The sequence below is a fragment of the Phymastichus coffea genome, unplaced genomic scaffold (assembly GCF_024137745.1).
Source record: "Phymastichus coffea isolate CEN01 unplaced genomic scaffold, Cenicafe_Pcof_1.1 PCOF00018, whole genome shotgun sequence".
NCBI lineage: Eukaryota > Metazoa > Arthropoda > Insecta > Hymenoptera > Eulophidae > Phymastichus > Phymastichus coffea.
The window spans coordinates 29,709-46,644 of record NW_026706829.1 but is presented as its reverse complement, the minus strand read 5'-3'; positions in this window follow the sequence as shown (position 1 = coordinate 46,644).

Here is a 16,936-nt window from a genome sequence, read left to right as displayed (position 1 = left end):
CGGCTGCTGCAGGCTGCTGTATAATATAATATGAATCTGAATATAGTATAAGTATAAGAATTATGTATATGCATCTGTGGGAAGAGAGAGACATAACGAATGAATTAAATTCGTTATAAACTCTTTTCATTAATTTTAACAACAAATTTTGCCCGCAATCGGTAAGCAAGCCATTTGGTGCTCCGAATACACAGACTATACGTTTAATAAAAGCATTTGCTATAGTAATAGCCGTTTGATCAGGTATTGGAATACCTATAGCGTAACGTGTAAACATGCAATGAAATGTTAAACAATAACGATTATTTAGTTTGATCGTTGGCATCGGTCCCATAATGTCCATTGCAGTTTTGAAAAATGGTACTGACGGAGAATCTGTGACGACCATCTTCTGTTTAGTTTTTTCACGTACTAATTTTTTAAACAAAAAAGGAATAACTTTCAAAAAAAATTTTTTATTGTTTATTGTTGTAATTATTTCGAAATTTCAAGACATAAGTAATTTGAAAAAAGTCCGACTACGATAACTTTATTAGTTTTTTAGATTAAAGCTAAAGTGCCTTTCGACGGTGAGTCCGATGGAGCGCTACCGCAGCCTTACGCCGAGGCGTCTTCTTTTGATTAAGGCTACGCTTTCCGATATGTCGGGCCCTTGAATTTTATGATTGATTTCGATAACAAAAATCCTCAGGAACACGTAGGAGCAAGAATTTTTCAAAAAAAAGATATACTTGTTGAGATATTAGCAATTGTTTAAACAAGAAGTTAATAACTTTCGAAAAAAATTTTTTATTGTTTATTGTTGTAATTATTGCGAAATTTGAAGGCATTATAAGTATCTTCCAAAAAATCCGACTTCGATATCTTTATTAGTTTTTATAATACAGCCGTTTGAAATTTTTTTATAATTTTTCTTTAATTGTTAATAACTTTTGATATATTTAATGTATCGTCTTAAAAATTTGGGAAAAATCTCACTTTTATGTGTACAACAATTAAACAAATTCCGTAACCTAAGGGTTGCAAGTCAATCGAAATATCTAACAAGGAAACCCCCCCAACCCGACCTCACCGATTTCAATAATCTTTTGATATGTTATAGTTCATCAAAAAATAAGACATACGTATTTTTTTTATCGGCGGAAAAACACTTTGATGGGGTGAAAACAACCCTCAAAGTTCACCCCCAAAAATAGATTTTCCAATGTATCTCAGCATCTAATTGATATTTTACGACCAGACAAATTTCATATCACTTCTCATGTGAAAAGCAAACTAGCACATGCAATTCCGACCACAAGGGATGCAACCCTTATTTTTTTTATTTAAAATACTATCTATTTCATGGCTATTTTTATGAAAAAAATTAAAATAACCCGAAAAAAATTGGAAAAAATATTATTCTACATAAAATACAAAAATAAAGTTAATCTAGTCAAGCTTTTTTTCAAATTACCCCCTTAAAGTTGAAAAACCACCCCCAATAAATTGTTTCCAATACATTACAGGTAGTGTTGATATTTTACTGTAAAATACGTTGCGTATCATTTATAATGTACAAACACAACTATCTCGTGCAGTTTCAACCACAAGGGTTGCAACCCCTAATTTCTGTCATCGAAATTTGTACCTTCTTTATTCCTATTTTTGAAAAAAAGTTCATAATGAGCTTAAAAAAATTGGAAAAAATATTACCGTGGATAGAATAAGAATAAAAAATTTACCTGTTCAAACTTATTTTCAAAACCACTCTCAATGTTGAAAAACCATCCTAAAAAAAGTTTCTGACATATCGTTGCAATCTCTTCTAAATCAAATAAGCTATGATTCCATAGCTATTTTGTTGCTCTCTTTTAAATTTTTTACGTTCTATCGTTTATTAATTCTATCAAAAAATAAATAACTTTTATTATATAAAAAAACAAGTCAAGAATAATATAATATTATAAGTATACCTAGAAGATAAGTATAGTTTCTCGGATGCGCAAAAATTTTGGTGTATGAATGATAGTATTATCAGAATTTTATTTACGTCCTACTATCAGCGTCTCTGACGATTGTCTGTTATTTTCATGATTGATAAATATGAGTAAGTAATTCTTCATCAGTAGCCAACACAACTTTCTTGTTGTTGGACGTATTGTATCGACTATTGAACTAACAGCATAATAAATAGTAATAAGAATATAAGATTATAAGTACAAATAATAATAAGATACTATTCCGTTAATTCGTATTTCGTAGTACCTGCTACGTAAGTATAACTATAAAATTATTTTTTATATGCAAGTAATTTTACGGCTTTTTAATATTTGTTATTAAAAAAATTGAAATTACACTGATTATGAGGATTTATTAATTAATGATGTTTATAATTATTGTTTACTTATTGATTTGTTTATTATTATTGTTTATTAATTAATATGTTTACTTTTTAATTTATTAATTAATTTTTTTCATGAATGTTTTCTATAAGTTTGTTTATCATTATTGTTTACTTATCAATTTGTTTATTTATTTGTTTTTATCCTAATTTGTTTATTTGTTATTCAGTTTATTTCTTATTCCCCAGCGATATCAGGAGAGACCTATACAGAGGAAAAATAAGGAAAAAAAGGGGACGGATGGATGGACGGACGCACGGAGAATTTCGCGCCTTCTGTTTAATATAATAGAAGATATATAAGATATATATATATATTTTTTTTTTTATTTCAGATTAAAAAATGAAAATTAACGCTCTGAACGTTTTAAATTTATTATTAGCTTACTTTCAAACTCTACAAATACCTGAAAGTGAGACAAATTATAAAGAGATTCAATTGTCGGAAAGAATTAAAAGCATTTTAATAGATTCCGTGAATGATTTCAATGAAGTAGATATGATCGTTGAAGATACATTAGATTTTCAAGAAGATTACAAAGATCATGCTGCAAAAATAGTAGAAGATGAAGTTCAACACCATTTTCCTGACGGTTTCGAAGCACCCACCGACCATTGTACCAAAGACAATGAAGATGTCAGTTTTGAATATAAGCAAAGAGCTGTAGAATACTGGAGAAGTGGCAAAAAAAAAAATTTAAGTGTTGAAAGTGTACGTCAAAAATTTAAGAAAGTTTCATCTGTGAGTCAGTTGAAACGTTGGGCTCATACAGTCAACAAAGGTGGTACTTATAGAGAAAAAATTGCAAGAATTTGTCAGTACACTTTTGATAATTTTAAAGCAGCAGTAGACGCTGGTTACATCATTCATGATCGTGACATACGTAGATGGGCATTGCAAGCTCAAAAGATTATAGGATCAGAAGATGTAAGATTCAAAGCTTCGGATAACTGGCTTTGTAAATTCAAGAAAGCTCATAGAATAGTATCCCGGAAAATAAATAAGTTTATAACCAAGAAAACACTAGAAAGTAATTCAGAACTAACGATTAAAGCAAATACTTTTATTGCTGATGTTAAAGCAGGCATAAGAATAATTGGAATTCATAATGTGTTTAATTCTGATCAGAGCGGATTCCAACTGGAAATGCACTCCGGAAGAACGCTAGCGGTTGAAGGAGAAAAGCAGGTACAGTGTTTAGTACAGTCAGTTTCTTCAACAACCCACAGTTATACTATACAGCCACTCATATCAGCCCCAGGAGAATTACCACTCTTTTTAGTTTTGAAGGAATCTAGCGGTGAGTTTGGACCCATTGTTGAAACCACTTTATTTAGACCCGAAAATGTTTACGTAGAAGCATTTAAATCTGGAAAGTTGACTACAGGTATACATAATCCCATCTAGTTACAATTAATGTCATTATAAATGATTTTACAAATAAGATTTTTGATTTTAGATCTCTTTAAAATATGGCTGCAAAAAGTATATTTCCCTAATGTAGGTTCCAATACGATGCTGTTGCTTGACTCCTGGAGCGGTCATTGTGACAGTGCCATAGAAACTGTAACTCCACGTGATAAAATTATAAATTTTAAAAAAATACCGACTGGCACAACGGGAAAAATTCAGCCACTTGATGTTTTTGGATTTCGCATATGGAAGAACTTTGTCCGCCAATTTTCAGATACCGTAATTTTGATGAATTATGATTTGGATTTACATAAAAGAAACAACATTATTAAACTTCAGTCGTTAGTCCACAATCAATTATCTTCACCAAGATATACTAATCTTTTTAAATATTCCTGGTTCAAGAGTGGTTACCTCACTAAAAAACCAGAAAATTTTGACAATCCTGTTGCTTACAGTTTTGGAGATTTCTGCAATACACATTGTGACATAGAAGGATGCAAAAATGTGGCTATTATACGTTGCGGTTGGTGCAAAAAATCATTATGTTTCGAGCACTTCTATGAAGAATATTATTATTGTAAGAAGTATGAACAATAAATCCGTCCTAATTTTTTTGATTGTTTTTAATTGGTAACTGAATGAATTATAGTAACGCATATAAAAATCAATTAAATATATATTACTTGGCAGTTTACAATTTTAGTCACAAGAAAGGAGAAAAACTCAACCAACAAAAACAATGGCAATGCTATCAACCCTCCTAATCACCGAATGGCGATGGTAATAAACCTCCCCCTAATAACCCTCCTAATATCCCCCAATGGCATTGCTTATAACCCCCCATTAACCTCCTAATAACTCCCCCCCCCCAATAAGACCCTCCCCCTAATAACCCCAGTAGTTAGCAGGGTTGATAACGTTGCCATTATGTTATTCGGTGGGTTGCAAGCATTGTCATAAGGTTGCAAGGGGGCTCAGCTATGTCTTCGGGCTATTAGTGGGGGGCTAACGGCATTTTCATTGGAGGTTTTTAGGGGGTTATTAGGGGGGGTTGTAAGCATTCTGATAGTGCGGGTTAGTGCGGGAAATTGCCATTGGGATATAAGGGGAGTTTTAGAAATTGCTACTGGGTGATGGATCATTTTTCCGGACAGATTCGGAATCGGCGCAACAAAATACTTTGGAAAAACGTTGTCCCAGTTCTGGATCTTGTTGGGTGATATAATCTTGAACTGGTACATATTTTTCGTATTCTATCCACGATAATAATTTTTCGAATTTTTTAAGCTCATTATGAACTTTTTTTCAAAAATAGGAATGGAGAAGGTAAAAATTTCGATGACATAAATTAGGGGTTGCAACCCTCGTGGTCGAAACTGCACGAGATAAATGTGTTTGTACATTATAAGTGATGAGCAACGTATTTTACAGTAAATTATCAACACCACCTGTAATGTATTGGAAACAATTTTTTGGGGGTGGTTTTTCAACATAAGGGGTGGTTTTGTGACGGTGTAGGCTGGTCATAGCCTACACCGTGTATGCCTGCGTCATCTCTCCCGGGCGAAGGCACACGGCTGGCATCAAACGCACGTTAAATTTCACGTGCCTGATGCCTCTTTCTTTATTCCAGCAACACCCGAGAGCAGAAGGCGAGGCCAGAGGCAACAACGCTCGAGTATTGAGAGTGTGAGAGAGAGAGAGAGAGAGAAAGAGAGAAGTAGTATGCAGTTCGGTGGTTGGGCTTGGCGCGCGGCACTAGTCGTGACCGGCGTTGCCGCGTGCCGCCGATTAGTAAATGAGTGGTGGGAGAAGGCGTGAGAAGCCGGCTCTCACGCACTCGCAACAGTGATGCGACGCACGCATTAGCAATCGGCCGCATTGACAAAAGAGAGTTTAGTGACCGTAGTCGCACAGCCGTCTCTCCTCGTGCAGCTAAGCAGCCAGCAGCCAGGCAAGAGTTGGGCCGGTTTCGTTGTCGGCATATAGCTGCAACTCCCTCGACGAACCACCAGCAACGCAGCCAACGAGGATTTCTGCGAAGCCATCTGTAGAACCGCCAGCAACAGCAATACTCATCAGCAACGGTCAGGTTATTGTTCTCTCTCTCTAGTTCTCTCTTTTCCTCGGCGATTGGTCTTGGTTCGTGCTGCTGCGCCAGGCTCCCCCTTGAGCCGGCGCACTCTTTAGTTCGATATAATTGTTGTTCGAGCCGGTTAACGAGGTGATATGGCGCTAACGTGCCGGTCATCTCGTTTAACATAAGTGCGCGTGTTAGTAGTGATAAGTGATTTGTACTTGTACTCTCGTCGACATTCAAGGAATTGTTTTGTAATAAACGGGTTTGTTAATGAGATTGAGTGTGTGTGTGAAGTTATTTGCCTGTTGTTCTCCTTCCTGCTTTGTCTGGAGCGACACACCGCCTCCCTTACCTTCCCCCTTATAAATAATTGGTAATAGTGGTGGGTTTATCGGCATTGCACGCCGACGCTATTACATGGCATCCCTTGTGGGGAAGGGCAAAGCAGAAGTGAGAGGAGTGATTGTGTGTGTACGTGAGTGATTAGAAGCGAAATTTGTATTTATTAAATTCGGCAGTGAGTGAAGTTGTGCAAGTGATTCGTCGCGTTCTTTTCTTAGCAAGGGCAAAGCGCATCGAAACGTCGCGTCTTTGTCGAGAAAAAAAAATAATAGAAAATAGAAAACGCATAAAAATTGAAAGCATTAGTGTATCGGGTTGCGGCGCGGAAAGGTCGCTCGCGCTAACACGTGTTCGCCATAGAGAATTCGAGCGCCCGAGTTTGTTTACACTCGAGCGCTGCATTCCTTTGTCGTTCTAGGCTAGGCGATAACTTGGCAGCCTAGTTCAGTGAAGGAACAAAATTCTCTTTCGATTTTGGTTTTCCTTTTTTTTTTTTTTTTTTCTCTCTCTCAATTAGTTTTTTTTTCTCTTTCATGCTGTGGCGTGTTCTTGTTGTGGAATTCGGCTAGTTGAGGTGTTCATTTACGCCCGCGTGACGCATTCCTTGGTGGTCTCGTGCGAGGCGATAACTTGCCAGCATATGACTCAAGGAAGGCGCGGCTAGTTCGGGTTGCTTAGTTTACTCTCATAAATTTTTGTTTTGTTTTGGTGTGTTATTGAATTCCTAGCGTGTTAGTTACCGCGTTCCGCGCGTTTGCTTGACTGTTCGTTGCTATTGCATCTGCGCCGTCGAAAGAAAAAGAATTTTTTTTTTTTTAGACAACATGCCGCTCGCGTGCAAGGATCGGCTTGCGATGCGTAGGTTGCTTCGCGATGTCCGCGTTAAGGAAGTCAAGCGCCGCATCGATTCAACGGAGCCAGTTTCCCTACTCGAATTAATGCGTTACCGCGGGTTAGCGTTGCACGGCGATATGGACGAACTTAGGGAAAGGTACTTGCGTTTCACGATTGCGTCGGAGAGGCCAGAACTTGGGTCGCCCTTACAGCCGAGTGATTTTGCGTCGGGTCGCATGCCTGATAGATCGCGCGACGAGCCGATGCATACGGCAATTAATAGCGACGAGAGCGAGAATAGGACGGTCGAATCGGTTAGGATTGCGCCGCCGAAGGCGGCAGAATGGCGATCACCAGGACAGGCGACGCGATCACCTGAACGTGTTGCCGTCCTGCCTGAGCCCATTCGGCCGCCGGGTGAAAGGGCTATCTCTCCCATACCAGAGGAAGAAGTTTTACCGTCGCCGCTGGTGCGGTGGCACCGGAGGCGGGCGTACGCACATCGACCGCGCCTGAGTTGGAAAGACGTAGCAACGGTACCTTTAGTCAGGTTTGGGACGCGATAACAGCAGTCCCGCGATGGATTTACCGACGGGAAGTGCAGCAAGGTATCACCGATGGTACCAATGCATTGTACAGGGTAGAGAGAGAAGCAGTGCAGGGTGGAACGGATCAGGCTGCGCAACAGGCTCAACGGCCGTTGCAGGCCGATCCGTCGGCCGGCCGCGCGGCGCTTAATGTGCCAGCGGCCGCCGGCCCCGTCTATCAGATTCACCCAGGCGTTCCTCCGTGTGGAGAAATGCCGGTGAATCAGATATTCTTTCCAAACAGCTCTCGCGAAGCTATTTATAAATCGCCCCCGCAACCTGACACTGAGACGTGGATTCGTGAATGGGAAAGGGCTGTACGCGCACCTTGTAGTGAACGCGCGCACGCGTCAAAGTTAGAGAAAGTAGGCTCGGGCTCGGAGTCTAGAGCTTCGACGAGAGTGTCAAAGAGCAGGCCGGTCAAGGCAAAAACAAAAATTTTGCCGGACCATGGCAGCACGGTTGACCTCTCGAGCTCCTCCGAGTCAGAGGTTGAGGATCGTAAGAATAGCATGTCGCGTCATGGCGACAGGTCGGTTAAAGTTGAAGGAAGAGGGAAGAGCCCGAAACGCGTTAAGTATATCAATGGCGTGCCGGCCGATGGTGTTAGTGCGCTGACCGCATGGTCACTTCGTTTCTCTGGCGACGATGACATGAGCGCGATGAGCTATTTGTCAGGACTAGAGGATTGTCAGCGCTACTATGGCATTTCGGATAAAGAAATGCTGAATGCTATTGGCACTACTTTTCGTGGCAAGGCGCGTTCTTGGTACGAACTTAATCGTAAACAATGGGAAAATCTTACAGAATTTAGAAGAAGTTTTTCAGCTAACTTTTGTCGTCGGTTTAGTCGCGAACAGCTGTACAGAGAGCTGAGGCAGAGATCGCAAGGAGAGCGCGAGCGTATATCGGATTATGTAGCTGCTTTTCAATCAATTTTAAGACGCTTCGACCCTCCGGTAACCGATAGGAGACAAGTAGCTATCATTGTGGAAGGGCTACACCCGCAGTACAAGCGTTTTCTAGAGACTAAAAGCTTTAAAAATTTAAGTCAATTCAAGGAAGCAGGGTTAGCTCTAGAAGACCGCATGGCGGTCTGAAAAAGGTGGCAGCGACCACCTAGTGCAGACGTTACGCTCGTGCCGGAATCTGCTTATACCGAGCCTAAGAAGCTAGCTGAAAAAAAGGCAGTCGCGGCGGTAGAACAGGTCGCGGGCGAATCAGATGAGGTTTTAGCAGTAGAACCGGCTAAAGATACGCGCTCTAACAGAAAAAAGGCAAAGGCCAAGGGCAAAGGGCCGAAGAGCGAAGTTGCCGCGGCTAATGCCCAAGGCACGAAGCCGCAGGCGACGAACCGCTCTTCGCAGCAGGCTACGCAACCGAATGTTGCAGCGCAACCGAATGTTGCAGCTCAGCAGAACGTTGCGGCGCAGCCGCCGACCGCTCAGGTGCCGATGTTTTCTGCGCCGAGTTTGATTCCACAACAGCGTGGACAAGCTAATGGCGCTCAAACAGGTGCCGCGAGAGGACTACGTCCTTTTGCAGGCGCGTGTTTCGCGTGTGGTCTGGTTGGCCATCAGAGGTCTCAGTGCCCGGCTGCGCAGAATTCGCAGCCGATTGTTTGCTATAAGTGCCGACAACCGGGGCACTATGCGAACAATTGCCCACTGAGACCGACGGAGGCCAAGCCGGAGTGCCAGGTTTGTGGGACCGTTGGATTTGTCTTCCGAAATTGTCCGACTTGTAGTCAAGTAAGACAGGGAAACTCGGGTGCAGGAGCCGCCGACCGCTCAGCGACTCCTGCTTAAAGCAAATCGAACGGGCGGTTTGGATAGACGAGCTGCTAAAAAGGAAGAGCAACTCGGTTGTTGCGTCGGAAATAAGGAATTCCGATCGCATCATTAATGTCAGGTTAGAAGTAGTGTCGGATACAGGTGAAAGAAAACAAGTCGTCTGTAGGCCGGTTGTGTTAGATGTAGGTGAGAAGTTAGAATCGGATGCAAATGAAAGTAAGCATGTCGTTTGTAGGCCGATAGTATTAGGTGTAGATGAGAGGTTGGAATCGGGTGCAAACGAAAGAAAGCAAGTCGTTTGTAGGCCGGGTAGTGAAGTCGTTTACGATGTAGCTAACGAGAAGCCGGAGAGGCCAGATCTCGTAGTTAGTGGAGAGTTTATTTCCTCGGCGTTGGACGGGCCCCTAAAGCCAGAGAACCAAAAATCGAGCATTTCGCACGGCGAAAAAGTCTCGGTTCAACGTGTTAGTGCTAGGGTCGGTCATGAACAGCGGGACGAGGCGACAAGCAGAACATTGCTTAAGTACGATGCGAGGGATGCGGTCGGAACGAACAAAGTTCAGCTGAACGTGGACTCTTCCACATCTAACGACGCGGCGGGCTCAACAAATTCGCGCATAGATAATGCACACGTATTTAACGAACCCGCTAACACTGTAGCTTTAGGCAAGCGTCCGGTTGTCTGTACAGACGCACCGTCCGTTTCGGTGAGGGGGGAGACTGAGGATAGCTCAGTACCTTTGCTTAGAACGGAAGAGTCGGATCAAGCGTTAGTAGCCGTGACAGAAAATAGGTTTTTCTTGAAGGTGAAGATAGGCAATGAAGTCTATAACGCGCTGCTGGACTCAGGTGCTCAAGTATCAGTTATAGGACCGAAGCTTGCACAAAGGTTTGAGGAACGTTTAAGGCCGCCTACGATATTTATTCAAGGTATTTCAGGTGAAAAGCCGCGAATATTAGGCGACCTTAGACTGTGTTTCGAAATCGGTGGTAGATTCGCCTGGCTAACCGTGACGGCCGTGTCAACTTTGAAACACGACCTGATATTAGGCGCGGATTTCTGTAAGAACTGGCAAATCAACATTGATTTCGGGAATCGTGCCTGGCGGTCAGGTGATCAGAGCGATTGGTGTCAATTTACCGACGAAGGTAGTGAGGCAGTTGACGTGTTTGTTGAATGCGCAGGTTTGAATACGTACGAGGAGACTCAGCGCGAGACGATCATGGCGCTTGTTCGTCGGATCGTCCCCGAGTCTGGTGATTCACCGGCAGTCACTAACGTCATCGAACATATTATCGATGTAGGTGACGCGCGCCCGATTAAAACGCCAATGCGTCGAATGTCGCCGAAAATCTTGGCCTTCCTGCAGGAAGAAACGATGCGCCTGTGGAAGGCAAAGATAATCAGGCCGTCGAACAGTCAATGGTGTAGCGCGCCGGTAGTCGTACGTAAGCAAGACGGCGGTTATAGATTTTGTCTAGATTTTAGGCCGGTTAACAAAGTGACAAAGATTGATGCTTATCCAATGCCAAGCATGGACTCAATCTTAGATAGGTTGCGCGGCGCGGTTCATCTCTCTAAAATCGATTTAAAATCAGCGTTCTGGCAAATTCCGCTCTCGGATACAAGTAAGCAATATACTGCTTTTGCAGTACCGGGACTAGGTTTGTGGGAGTTTGAAAGAATGCCTTTCGGTTTGGTAAACGCGCCAGCAACGTTCATGAGAGTCATGGACGCGCTTTTCGGGCCTGAATACGAACTGCATGTTTTCTGGTATCTTGACGATTTACTAGTGGTTAGCGCAGACTTTGAAATTCACGTCTATTGGTTAGAAAAAGTGTTGAAAAGGCTAGTTAGCGTGGGTCTAGAAATCAATCTCGAGAAATCAGATTTCTTCTGCACAGAAGTGACGTACTTAGGCTATCGCTTAGACAGTGAGGGTTTGCGACCGGACGACAATAAGGTGCAGCCGATCGTAGATTATCCGGCTCCGAGCAACGTAGCTCAGTTGCGTCGCTTTCTCGGGATGGTAGGCTGGTACGCTAGGTTTATCAAACACGAAAGTGATATCAAAGTCCCTCTGACTAAATTGATTCGGAAAGATCAACCATGGGAATGGGGTGAGGTTCAGCAAGTTGCATTTGAAAGGTTGAAGCGCGCATTGACTGAGGCGCCTGTTCTTGCGCGCCCGGACTTCGCGCGCCCTTTCTACTTGCACTGCGACGGTTCTTCTTTTGCGGTAGGCGCGTCTTTAGTTCAAATATTCGACGATGGCGAGCATCCGATATGTTATGCCAGCCGAATGCTTAACGCTCATGAGCGTAACTACACGGTTAGTGAGATAGAGTTTTTAGCCGTTCTATTCGCGGTAAAGAAATTTAGACCGTACATAGAGGGGTCGCACTTTATTGTAGTTACTGATCATAGCGCGCTTACAAAAATTTTGAATAAAAGAGAACTTACAGGTCGGTTAGAAAGATGGGTACTCGAATTTCAGCAGCACGACTGTGAAATAATACACAGAAAAGGGGCATTACACCATGTGCCAGACGCGTTATCTAGAGAATTCGAGGACGAATGCGAAGTATGCGCGTTTGAGGATACGAGCGATAAATGGTACCTGCAACGGATACAGGACGTTTTGTCTAGGCCAAAAAAGCATAGAACGTGGAGAGTAGAAGGTAGCACGCTCTATAAATTTATGCAGAACCATTTGCTCGATCCGATTACGAACAGGGAACAGTGTTGGCGTATGGTAGTGCCGGTTGAACATAGGGAACGTGTGTTACGCGATGCTCATTGCGAGCCTTCTTCAGGACATTTAGGCCGGGAAAAGACTTACGATAGAGTAATACGTGAGTACTACTGGCCGGGCGTTTGGTACGACGTTAGTACCTTCATTGCCGAGTGTAAAAAGTGCCAGGAGTACAAAACTGTACAACAGGCGCCGCTCGGCTTAATGGGAAAACGTGCAGTAGAACGCCCATGGGCCATAGTAGCCACGGACGTAGTCGAGCTACCACGCAGCAAGAATAGGTTCCGGTACACGGTTGTGTTTCAAGATCTATTCACCAAGTGGGTAGAACTGAAACCGCTTAGGTCGGCAGACGGGCCTGCTCTGGCCGCTGCCTTGGAGGAATTAATTTTATTTAGATGGGAAACGCCAGAGTACTTGATAAGTGATAATGCGAAAGCATACAAGAGCGTGGTCTTCCAAGGTATGTTGCGAGAGCATGGCATCGAGCATGTGTTGTGCCCTGCCTATCATCAGCAGAGCGATCCGGTTGAACGCGTCAATAAGACGCTGAAAACTATGATTGCTATGTTTGTTGATAAAGACCACAGAAGCTGGGATCGTTATTTGCACGAGTTTAGGCACGCATTAAATACCGCGACACAATCGACAACCAAGGTATCGCCGGCATTCCTAAATTTTGGTAGGGATCCTCGGCCGGTTAAGAGTCTTAGGAGAGAGTTAGAGAAGAAATTGCCTATTACAAAAATTGATACGCAAGCGTGGACGGATCGGTTAACGCGATTGAATGCGCTTCGAGACCTAGTGGCGAAACATATTGAAGAAGCTCAAGAAAAGCAAAAGCGTCAATATGATAAGGGTAGAAAGCAAGTACTTTTCCAAGTAGGCGATCTAGTCTGGCGAAAAGTCCATACGCTTTCTAACGCTGCCGCGGGTAAGAACGCGAAATTAGATCCGAAATTTGATGGTCCGTTTAAGATAATTAGCGTCGTCTCACCTGAAATTTACGAATTGCAAACAGATAGCAAACACCGCAGTACGAGAGTTCATGTATCGGAATTAAAACGATACATTCCACCTCGTAAAGCTAAAGGTTTGATTTAAAAGTGCATCTAATTTGATTTTAGTTGTCTAACGAACGCGCTATGTTTTACTTTGTTTATAGGTTTTTGTCATAAGTCTTTGATGGAGGGTACCCCGATGGAGTTGGGAGCAGCCGCACCCACAGAGCCTGATCGCCTTGCGCAATCCGTTGCCGCGATCGAGCCTAGAGCTACGCTTTGCGTCGAACAGCCGATGGTGTTGGAGCTCGTGGAATCGAGCCCGGCTGAGAGACTTGCCGCTCCTCCTTTGCGGGAAGAGCAGGCGACCTCTCAAGTCGAGGCTCAACCATTGTCTCCAAGTGCCTCGGCTGCACCGCATTTTGGTGCCGTTCCGGGTCGTGTCCTGCCGACTCCTCCCCCGTTGCCGATGGGACCGGTCCCAGCCGAGACGGTTAGTCTGGTGCGCCTTGTCGGAAAAAGCAAGGCTGCACTCACGACGATTCGTCTCGCTGCTCCGGTGAGAACTTGGTCGGAAGCAGTTAAGAAGTGCGCTTCGTTCCGCCTTGCGACTCTCGCGATACGCGAGGCCGCCGAGAGGTCTCGCGTCATTTCGGCCCGGAGCGGTTTGTTTCAGCCGTCGGCTGAGGTGGACTCCCGAGGTGGTTCGCCACCGGGTCAACGACGAGCTTCGATCGGTCGCGGCCCAAGGCCGGCTCTTGGGAGAGTTACCAGGACGCGCGCGAATTCGCGAGGACGAGTCGGCCGTATCTCGTTGCCACCCTCGCCAACGCGCTCCACGGGCACTAACGGGCTGCTCGAGATCTTGGACGATGATGGTAGTTCGGCCGAGAAGAGTGTGCGGGCCGCTGATGTGCCTAAGGTGGCGCCTCAGAGGCACGTGCACGAGCCTTTGCCGTGGAAGCCTCTCTGGCTTCAGAGGCTTGACCCGGCATACCAGTTCGTAAGGACTGGTCGCCCGGGAGGCTTTGCACCGGCGGGCTACTCGGCCGACGAGAGAAGGCGCGAACACGAAGAACAGATGAATGCTGGTCGGAGGCGAAATCGAGGTCGGCTCAACCTAACCTCGAGCAACATAGAGTCGCCGTTGCACTCTCGGAGCTCAGTGCCACCGCCCTCGGCTCGTTTGATCATGGACGTTGCGTCAATTGACCTCGACCAACGTGCCGGGGTTTCAGCGAGTCGAGCGGCGAGTCAAGTTTTGGCTCGGAGGCCTGGGCTCTGTGAGGGCGGCGTCGGCGCTATGGAGGTGGATGAGCCGTCGGTACCCTCGTCGTTGCCAGTCCTCCCCGTGCCGACTGTGGAGCGCGCCTCAACACCAGCCGAGGTGCGCCCACCAGTAAGGCGCGAGGAGGCGCGCGTAGACACGTCGGTACCCTCGCCGTTACCAGTCCTTCCCGTGCCGACTGTTGAGCGCGCCTCAACGTCAACCGAGGTGTGCCCACCAGTAAGGCGCGAGGAAGCGCGCGTACGTATGTCGGTGCCAGCGAGTATGCCGGCTAGAGCGAGTGCCTCGAATCCAGAGGTCAGGCTTGCGAGGGGAGTCTTCCTCTGCGGGTTGGCATCTGTGCCGTGGGACGATCAGCGAGATCTCCCACCGTACAGGTGTTTCAATTGTCGGACGGGCTCCCACCGTAGGTCTGACTGTACGAGGCCGCCGCTCAGACGCGACTTTTGTCGGAATTGTGGCCGGCTGGACACAATAGTAGACAACTGCCCGCGTTGTAGCCAGGCGTACTCGCTGGAGCAAGCGCAGCTTCGAGCGAGTCGGGACGCTCTGGCTCCAATCTCAAGTGAGCCGCAGGCGAACGTGGTCTGTGTCCCACAGGACAGGCCCACACCGCAGCAGGCTCCTCGAGAACCGGAGCCTCAAGTTTCGGTTTCACCGATAGCCGCGACAGCTACCCCGGAGGTAGCTCGTAAGAAGCGCCATCGCTCGGGAAAGGCGTACCGCGAAAGGTTGGCGCGTAAAAGTGCTCGGCAGCAGGCGAGCGGCGCTGAAACTCGGTCGCCCAACGGATCGGGTTCGCTCTCGGCGGAAGTTGCCCCGATGGAAACATCGGAGGCGACTCCGTCGGTAGCAGCTGACGCGGGCGGTCATCGGCTCAGTGGTGCTGGCGCCCCTACTCCCGTGGCAGAGGAATTGAGAGCTCTGCGCCTCAAATATTTGGAGAAAGAAAGATAGTCTCCAAATGAAAGGTATAGTATTCTTTAAGAGGTGAACACATGCATGCGGCGTCTTGATGCGCCGTTGATTCGATCGGGTTTCGCGTTAATTAAAGTTCTTTTACTGGATTCATTTTCTAGAGTAATTGTTTAGATCGCGCATTGCTCTTGTGTTTGATGTTGTAAGACTTAGTTTGTATAGTTCGGTCATTAATTCAAATCTTCGTTTAAATTATGAAACTTAGATTAAGCCAGTTTAAGTATTATAAGTTTATGTATAAGTGTATTCTAGTTAGTAGCGTTTGATCAAGCCGTGAGCCACTTGCCGGAAAAGAGAGAAAGGCTTAAAGAGAGGTGAGGCCTCGTCTCCAAGGAAGAGCTTCGGCCTTCGGAGGGGCTGTGACGGTGTAAGCTGGTCATAGCCTACACCGTGTATGCCTGCGTCATCTCTCCCGGGCGAAGGCACACGGCTGGCATCAAACGCACGTTAAATTTCATGTGCCTGATGCCTCTTTCTTTATTCCAGCAACACCCGAGAGCAGAAGGCGAGGCCAGAGGCAACAACGCTCGAGTATTGAGAGTGTGAGAGAGAGAGAGAGAGAGAAAGAGAGAAGTAGTATGCAGTTCGGTGGTTGGGCTTGGCGCGCGGCACTAGTCGTGAAATGATTAGTAAATGAGTGGTGGGAGAAGGCGTGAGAAGCCGGCTCTCACGCACTCGCGACAGTGATGCGACGCACGCATTAGCAATCGGCCGCATTGACAAAAGAGAGTTTAGTGACCGTAGTCGCACAGCCGTCTCTCCTCGTGCAGCTAAGCAGCCAGCAGCCAGGCAAGAGTTGGGCCGGTTTCGTTGTCGGCATATAGCTGCAACTCCCTCGACGAACCACCAGCAACGCAGCCAACGAGGATATCTGCGAAGCCATCTGTAGAACCGCCAGCAACAGCAATACTCATCAGCAACGGTCAGGTTATTGTTCTCTCTCTCTAGTTCTCTCTTTTCCTCGGCGATTGGTCTTGGTTCGTGCTGCTGCGCCAGGCTCCCCCTTGAGCCGGCGCACTCTTTAGTTCGATATAATTGTTGTTCGAGCCGGTTAACGAGGTGATATGGCGCTAACGTGCCGGTCATCTCGTTTAACATAAGTGCGCGTGTTAGTAGTGATAAGTGATTTGTACTTGTACTCTCGTCGACACTCAAGGAAGTGTTTTGTAATAAACGGGTTTGTTAATGAGATTGAGTGTGTGTGTGAAGTTATTTGCCTGTTGTTCTCCTTCCTGCTTTGTCTGGAGCGACACACCGCCTCCCTTACCTTCCCCCTTATAAATAATTGGTAATAGTGGTGGGTTTATCGGCATTGCACGCCGACGCTATTACAGTTTTAAAAATAAAAGGTAAATTTTTTTTCTTATTCTATACACGGTAATATTTTTACTAATTTTTTCAAGCTCATTATGAACTTTTTTTCAAAAATAGGTACAAAGAAGGTAAAAATTTCGATGACAGAAATTAGGGGTTGCAA